Raw genomic sequence first — 9183 nt, forward strand, 5'->3', positions numbered from 1 at the left:
GCAGATTTTGCCACCCGCAGGTGGGCTTAGAAAAGATGGTTTTGCCCCTATCTAGTGGGCTTAAAACAAACAGTTGATGATTTGTTCCAATCCAAGTAACCCAACCTTCACCCACAGGCATTCAGGCAGATATATCACATAAGCAAGTAGCCTCATGGTAAGCATGCTATTCATGGCAGTCACTCACACGCATGCAAGGATGCTAAAGCATAGAACTTACCGAGTACTCCAAGTCGAAATAGAAACTACATTAGAAATCATGCATGATCCTAAGTATACAAAAATGCCTAATGCAACACATGCAAAATGCAAATATAGCAGGCTCGGCTATTCTAAACATGGCATATGGAATGCTACAGCTAACACGTATTCAATTTGGAATTGAAATACTATGCAGTTAGTATGATGCGCCGAGCCCGGTGCATGCAATACAGATGAATGATGCAAACATCCTGTCATACTGTATGCTAATTGAAATATGGCCTAATCTAACCATCATAAGCTGGTAAATAAAAGGGAGAAAGACGTGGGGTTGGAAGACATACATCACACTCACCCACACTTATTATAGTTGTGCCCTCACTCGGAGGGTCCGAATTAATAATACAGTCCCAAATAAAAGAATATTACAGTCCAAATAATATACAAATTCCTAATTAATTAATCAAATTAACTAAGAAAGCTATAAAACTGGCGTGCAAGCCAGGGATTGCCTTGCTCCTGATGAATGATGCATGTCTGGGCTGCCTTGCACGGAAATCCACTGGGATGCCCCAACTAGCCTCTGTTTACACCTTTTCTTGAAATGCGCGCCAAGCCTCGAAAGACCGCTGATTCTTGATTTGCTGCAACAGAGAGCAAGAAAGGGGCATAGCAATGTATTTTCACAGATATATGCATGCCTCGATCCTCGTGCCACCAATCACGCATATCGATGCATGACGGCAAAGGGGTCGAAATGTGCAACTCAATATAGAATGAATGCACGTATAAACACAACAAGAACCTAACTCCATCATGGATGATCCGGAGTGTCGGTGACTAGGGAATTGAGACACGTTTCGTCACTCGGAGTACGAAACGCACCTCGTTTCCCGTGCCCGGGCTAACTCCTATCCCGGACACGATGCAATATGCATGATATGCATGAATGCAACTAAGATACAACCTAGTATGCACTATGCTGTAAAAATGAGATGCCTCGAAATGCGTGCACACGGACACGCAAATTGAGAAAATGACATACGCAATGCAAATGACATGGAAATATGATATGGGCTTACACTAACATGAGAGAGCCTCAGCCACACTCACATAAGAGGCCGATGGATGAAAATGAAGTGTCTCGAAATGCGTGCACAAGGGCACGCAAACCGAGGCAATGGCATACGCAATGCAATATGGCTAAAATGGCATATAGAATGCAACATGGACTTACACTAACATGAGAGAGCCTCAGCCACACTCACATAAGAGGCTGGTGGATGAAAATGAAGTGCCTCGAAATGCGTGCACACAGGCACGCAAACCGAGGCAATGGCATACGCAATGCAAATGATATGGAATGGCCTGCAAACATGTTAATGGGATTGCAGCACTGAAAAGTGGGGGAAAACAGCCCCGAAATGAGGCGAAAACACACCCGATGAATGGAATCTCTCCCGAAATGCAAAATTAGGCACATGAAATGGCTTACAGCTATACAAAGCAAGCATAATTGGTACATGGAATGAAAAGACAGAAGCAAGGCAGCCTCAAAATAAGCATTTTACCAGTACAAAACATGGCCAAACAGCAAGCAAAGATAGGGTAACAATGGCATGCAAAAATGGCCCTAAACATGAGGTTATGAAGCAAGTGGTATATGTAAAACCCAAACTGAAAAATTCCCTTCTACAACATTGAAGAGGGACCAAAAATAAGCATATTTACAGAACTTTAAAAACCTCAAAAACAAACATAGATATGGATAAGCTCTTATGCAAGAAAATGAGCCAAAAGGTGGCCAAAGAGGCAAGTGGTATATGCAAAGATCAAACTGAAAAATTCCCTTCTACAACATTGGAGAGGGACCAAAATTAAGCACATTTACAGAACTGTAAAAAACCCAAGACAGTATACAAACATGCTAGAAATGCAATGCAAAATGAGGCTTAAAAGAGGCTATAACATGAGGTATGCAAAGCATTCACCAAACGAGCAAAGACCCTTAATAAAACATGTTAAGAAGGTCAAAATAAGACCATTTCTAGGCCTGTAAAAAGACCAAAAACAGAAGCATGATAGGCTGCCAAAGCATGCAAAAATGGGGACCAAAAGAGAGATATAACATGAAGTGTATAAAATATACCTCAAATCATGAAAGGCCCTTGATGAAACATGAAGAATGGGCCAAAATAAGACTATTTTCAGAACTGTAAAAAGGCCAAAAACAAAAGCATGATAGGCTACCAAAACATGCAAGAATGGGGACCAAAAGAGAGATATAACATGAAGTGGCATATGGAGGTCCCAAACCATGAAAGGCCCTAAATGAAACATGAAGAATGGACCAAAATGAGACTATTTTCAGTGCTTTAAAATGGCCAAAAACCAAAGCACAATAGGCTGCCAAGTGATGCAAAAATGGGACCAAAAAGGGAGTATAAAGGCAAGTATAGCATGGAGGTCCCAAACAGTGTTGAGCCCTTCTTCAATGTTGAATAGGGGCTCAAAATAATCCTATTTACAGTTTACATTATGCTCCAAAACCGATCACACACAAGCTAAAAATATCATGCAAGAAAACGGTATTTAAGAAGGATATTGAAGCAAGTGCAATATGGGGGGCTCAAACAGGGTTGAGCCCTTAAGTAAAAGTGAAAATGAGCTCAAAAGAAGGCTACTTTCAGTTATGGTCGGAGCTCAAAGCAAAAATCATAGATGGCTAAGAAATGTTGCAAAGAAAAGCTGAAAAAGGGGAAATGGCAACTCACCCTTGGAGACAAGTCTTTTGTTGCTTCTTGGACCAAGTTGCAGCACCTTTAGCCTCTGAGAAACCCTCCTTGTTGCTGGAAATGGAGTGGTGGTGGCGGTGCTTGGTGGTGATGAAGGAATGAAGTGTAGAACTTGGTTGTTTTAGGGTAGAAATAAGAGAAGGAGAGGGGAAGCAATGCAAGACTTGAAAGCAATTTTTTCTAACCCCAAATACAAGTGCTGGCCTTTGGTTATAAGGACCAAAAAAAGGGTGTAAAAGGTGGGGGAAAAGGAGGCAAGCTTTCCCCCACAAAATATCCCCCGGATACAGATATTTTCTGGGGGATAAAGCTATACAGCTGTAAAGTGAACAGTGTGAGGATCATGGCCGGCCAGGTATTTTGGTTTCAGGTGGCCGGCCGGCCACATCCCCTAGCCGGCCGGCTAGGGGTCAAAAGGGTCAAGTTGGTTTAGTGGCCGGCCACCACATGATGGTGTCCTCCCATGTGTGTACAACACAACCATGTGGTTAAAAGTCCAAGAAAGTGGCTCAAGGGTGTTCAACATTAGCTCGGAAAGAGGGGTTCAAAAGGGTCAAGCAACATTAGTGGCCGGCCATGAACTTTTAGGGTCCTCCCATGTGTGTACAACACAAATATGTGGTTTGGGGTTGAAGAAAGAGGGGCCAAGTGGTTCAACATTAGCTTGGAAGGAGGGGTTCAAAAGGGTCAAGAAACATTAGTGGCCGGCCACCAACTTTTAGGGTCCTCCCATGTGTGTACATCACCAATATGTGGTTCAAAGTTCAAGAAAAATGGGCCAGGTTGTTCAACATTAGCCCGGAAGTGAGAAAAAACGGGTGTCGGAGGGCGAAAATGGAATATAACTGGTTGCTAAGGTAATTGCTGGCCTCCCACCCTCCAGTGACCTTCCCGGTGATAAAATAGAGGTACCTGCCAAAAATGAACAAGAACCGATGCAAAACGAATGTTCGGGGACCAAAACACGCAGTTTGGGGTCCCGAAAATGGGCTGCCAAGCACCGAAAGTGGCATTCGGCCACGAAGTGGGTTTCTCCGACCCCAGCGTCCCTCAAAAGGGAGCAAATAGGAAGTATGCCAAAAATCAGAGCAAACGGAGACGGTTAGGCGGTCCCGAACCGAGGCACACGGCCAACGGTTCCGAAAAACCGGAAATCGGACTCCGAAATGGGCAAAATGGCCTGCGGCCACAAAATGTAGCCTACGGCCACTGAGAGATGGTCTAAAGGACCTCTACCTTCCCTCAGGAAAAGAAACAGAGAAAACCGAGTCTGGTTCGCAAACCGAGGCAAGGCACAAAAGAAGGTTCGGAAGCCCGGAGGCAGGGCTCACGGCCGTGACTCTGAAACTTCTGAACGAGCACGATATGCAACATCACCAAGCGCTCAATCGGTGACGTCTGAGTCTTAAGGTCGGTCAAAAATGGGGTGTCTACAGGATTCCACCTCAATGTCACCCCTATGTGCTTCTATCACTCGGTTCATAAGTGTAGATTGTGCAATTACCGAAAATAAGGCTACAGACTCAATGGACTCGCCAAGATGCAAGTCAAATTCCCCAATAGCACCCAACATCTCCCATTCCTAGATGGCAATACTTGCCGCACTAGCCATGGATTTCTTACCCAACGCATCGGCCACAATATTGGCCTTTCCCGGATGATAATGTAACTTAAAGTCATAATCTTCTGTACACTCCATCCACCTCCTCTGCCTCAGATTTAAGTATTTCTGTGAAAACAGATATTTCAGAGTCTTATGATCAGAAAACACTTCAAACTTCTCACCATATAGTTAATGCCTCAAAATCTTCAAGTCAAAGATCATCGCACTAATTATAAGTTGTGAGTATGGTAGTTCCTCTCATGAGTTTTCAACTACTGCGAGCCGTAGGCCACTACCTTCCCTTCTTGCATCAACACACAACCCAAACCTTCCCGTAAGGCATCACAATACACCAAATAGCCCAAACTCCTCTCCGGAATAATCATACTGGAGCAGTGGTAAGTCTAACTTTAAGCTTTTGGACGGATTTCTCATAAGTCTCATTCCACACAAACTTAACTCCCTTCCTCGTCAGTCTAGTTAATGGTGAGGCTAATCTAGAGAAATCCTTCACATACCGATGGTAATACCCAGCCAACCCCATGAAGCTACGGATCTCAAAAGCATTCTTAGGTTGTTCCCAATCTTGCACTGCCTCTATCTTGGATGAATCCACAGTCACTCATTCCCCAGATACCACATGGCCAAAGAACTTAACCTCTCTCAGCCATAATTCACACTTCCCAAACTTAGCATACAATTTGTGGGTTCTAAGTAAGTTAAGTACTACCCGCAAGTGTTCCTCGTGCTCTTCCTCAGAGGGTGAGTAAATCAAGAAATCATCCACAAAGACGACCACTAAATGGTCTAGAAATTCATGGAAGATCTGGTTCATCAAATCCATAAACACAACTGGTGTATTAGTTAGCCCAAAGGGCATCACTAGAAACTCATAATGGCCATACCGCGTACGGAATGCCGTCTTCGAAATATCCTCTCCCCTTACTCTCAACTGGTGATAACCCGATCTCAGGTCTATTTTAGAGAAGCAACAAGACCCCTTCAACTGATCAAACAAGTCATCTATACAAGGCATTGGGTACTTGTTCTTGATGGTTACCCGGTTCAACTTCCGATAATCTATACAAAGTCACAACACATCATCTTTCTTTTTTGCAAAAAGAGTCGGTGCTCCCCATAGCGAAGTACTATGGCGGATAAAACCTTTATCTAACAATTTCTGGAGTTGAATCTTCAACTCACTCAACTTAGCAGGTGCAAACCTATATGGTGCCATAGAAATCGGTGCTGTGCTAGGCACTAAGTCAATAGAGAACTCGATCTCTTGGTGAGGTGGTAAACTGGTGAGATCCTCAAGAAAGACATCTGGGTATTCACAAACTACTCTTGGCAACTCACCTCGGACCTCATCACACTCACTACCCAAGAAATTGGCAAGAAAGTAACTAAGTTCACTCTGCCCATGCAGATCATACACTAGTGATAAGACTCTATCAACCCGGTCCCCCAAGAAATAAAAACAATCACCGCCCAAGGTACATATAGTAACCCTCTGACAGTAGCAATCTATGACAGCCCGATAGGATGACAACCAATCCATACCCAATATAACGTCAAAACTAGACATATCAATCAACACAAATGAAAAAGGAAGTCGGCGACCGATAACCTCTATATCACAACCCCGACATCCCTACTTCAAAACCATCTCACCACTAATAGGTGACTCTACACAGATAGAAGATGCTAACCGAGCCAACTCTAACCCCAAACCGATACAGATGCAGACGAGATAAATGAATGGGATGCACCCTTATCAATTAACACATTAGCAACTAAATTGAAAAACAAGAAGGTACCTCTCACTACTGAAGGAGCTGGTACAAGATCTAGCGTGGTAATAGCATATACATGCCCTGTAGGTCTCTGCTCTACTTGATCACCCCTCGGAGCATAGGCCTGATGCACTGATTGAGCCGAAGACGCTCCCTGATTAGCCCTTGAGGCCTGTACTAATTGTGCTGGTTGGTAGCTCTATGTCTGCCTCGAACCAGACGCACCAAATATGCCGCCCAACTGAGGGCAAAACCTCTTCATGTGTCCCGCCTACCTACACTGATAACAAGTGAGCGGCTGGCCTTTTCCTTGACTCTGGCCTTGAGAATGAGCCGAAGACGGTGCAGATCGTTGCCTTCCTCTACTCTGAGAGCAAGTTGGAGACTTGTGGCCTACCTGACCACACTTGTAATAGGTAACGTCCCCCTGATCACCTTTCTCGGCACTGGAAAGGTAGACCTCGACTGAGCTCCCTGGGATGACTGGGCATTAGAACCCCTCTGCCTCTTACTGTCCCCCTGAATATCCTGACTTTTCCTAGAGCCCCTCATCCTCTCCTCCTCCATTTGCATCATGGTCTCTAGATGAGCTGCTGCCTCCCCCAGGCGTCCATAATCTCTAATCATTGACCCGACTACTTTAAACATCAACCCGGTCCTCAACCTCTTCTCAAACTCCAAACGATGGCACTCCTCTGTCGCTACTAACTCTGGTGCAAACCTAGAGAGGCTTGTGAATGTGGCCTCAAACTCGGCCACCGAAGTGTTCAACTGCACAACCTTGGAGAACTGGTCTCTCAATTTCTCCCGAACCATGGGAGACAAAAACTTGTCTTGGAAGGTGTCGACGAAAGCCTCCCAAGTCCGTCCAATCCGCCTCCGCGCATACTTCCACCATTGACCTGCGTCTTCCTTTAACTAGAAGGACGCCAAGGTCACTCTCAAACCTCCATCTTCGATGCCGAACATCTCAAACGTCTTCACCAATTGCTCTAGCCACTTATTTTCCTTTAGCGGCTCCTTGGGATCACCTACAAACTCATTCGAATTTGATTGGAAAAACTTTTGCTTCAGAAAAGATAGCCCTACCTTAGTTGCTTGGGCCTGGACTTGATTCTCATCTTTGAGAATGTTCATGGATTCTCGCAACGCTCCGGCCATTTCGTGGGCCAAGGCACCCATGGCCTGTTGACCAATTGGTTCAACCACATTGGCTGGACATACCCCTTCTCCTTGCGCCAAAATTTAATCCGGTAAAGACATCTCGTGCCTTCTAGGCCTACTACGCCTACCACCACCACGTCCACATCCTGACATCCTAATGAAGAAGATTAGCACATTTACAAATGTGCCGAAGCTAACTTACTCGTGTCCTAATGCGGTGGACAACAATAATTCATTCCACATAAATACATAGTCACATAAACATATACAAATTTCATTCCTGGATAATGATCATTCCGCAGTGTTGCCAAAGTTCCAATTAGAAACAACAGTGATCAAGTGCTCTTCTAATAGGACTTCTACATTCCATAGACCCAATCAATATCTTAGGAACTAAATCCCATACCCATATAATCACATAAGTACGTTATCATATAGCATACCACACCTACTAATGTCTCTATCAAGCGAGACAAACCCATTGTGGTAATAACCACTTCCCACATACCCAAAGTATTCAAACCCGGTACACTTTGATACCAAGTTGTAATGCCCCCAAAATAATTACAGTGATTCATCTATAAGTGAACAATACTAGATGACATAAACAAAATAATAAACTTTCATTAATCAGAGTTAATTTACAAAAAGTGATACATGTGATATATACATTCATATGCTCTACCCTGAATCTATAGCATGTGATACCAACTTAATGATCAACAAAATAAATGCCTTACAAGCTTACATCTTTCCAAGACTCTGCTTGGTTATAACAAAAGAGAGAATCTTAAGCTCCATATATATAAAGCCCTAGGCTTGTACAAACATGAAATACAAAACAACAAAACATAGCCTTCAGCTCCTAGATCCTTCCACACTAAGTCCTTGGAGGAGGCATGTTATCAGTACCTGAAAATGGTTTCCCAAGTAGGGTGAGTGAAAACCCAATAGAAACAATCTAACACAATATATGAATATTAACAAAGATATAAGTGTGATGCACATGTTCAATGCCCAATTGACAAATCTCTCACAACTTTTCCCAAAACCATGTTACGTCAAACTTACATCTCAATCCATTAGTTATACCCACTTCATTTAGTCAACCAAACAGACGAAACATTCCATAGGCCTCTAACCAATATAATTATCATACAAAATACATTCACTTGCTAGTTTACGAAAATTTTGTCTGTGGGAATTGGCACCCATATATATGCGCAATTTTCGGGCACCCTAGACACATAGGCCAACTTACTTTAATGGAGTCCATTTCCTTTCTTCTCCCAAACATGGAGCACATCCCCTTTCTCCTCCCAAACATCATACATATACAATGTATATAAATCATAATCATAGTCAATGATAATGGCTATGAGATTAGTTTCAATTCACCTAATCCACATTCAATTTCTACAACAATCATGGCTATCCTCCATTGATAGCCCCAAATAGATATTTCTAAACACATATACAATCTCAAAGACAGATAATTTATCCAAATTTCCATAGGTGAGAGGTAATACATATATAACTCCACCATTTATATCAACGTTCATCCAATTTCACATTTCCAATGCCAATTTCATTTAGTTATACAAAGTAATTATTTAAGATATTT

The sequence above is a fragment of the Camellia sinensis genome, chromosome 11 (assembly GCF_055761805.1).
Source record: "Camellia sinensis isolate YWXY chromosome 11, ASM5576180v1, whole genome shotgun sequence".
Taxonomy (NCBI): domain Eukaryota; kingdom Viridiplantae; phylum Streptophyta; class Magnoliopsida; order Ericales; family Theaceae; genus Camellia; species Camellia sinensis.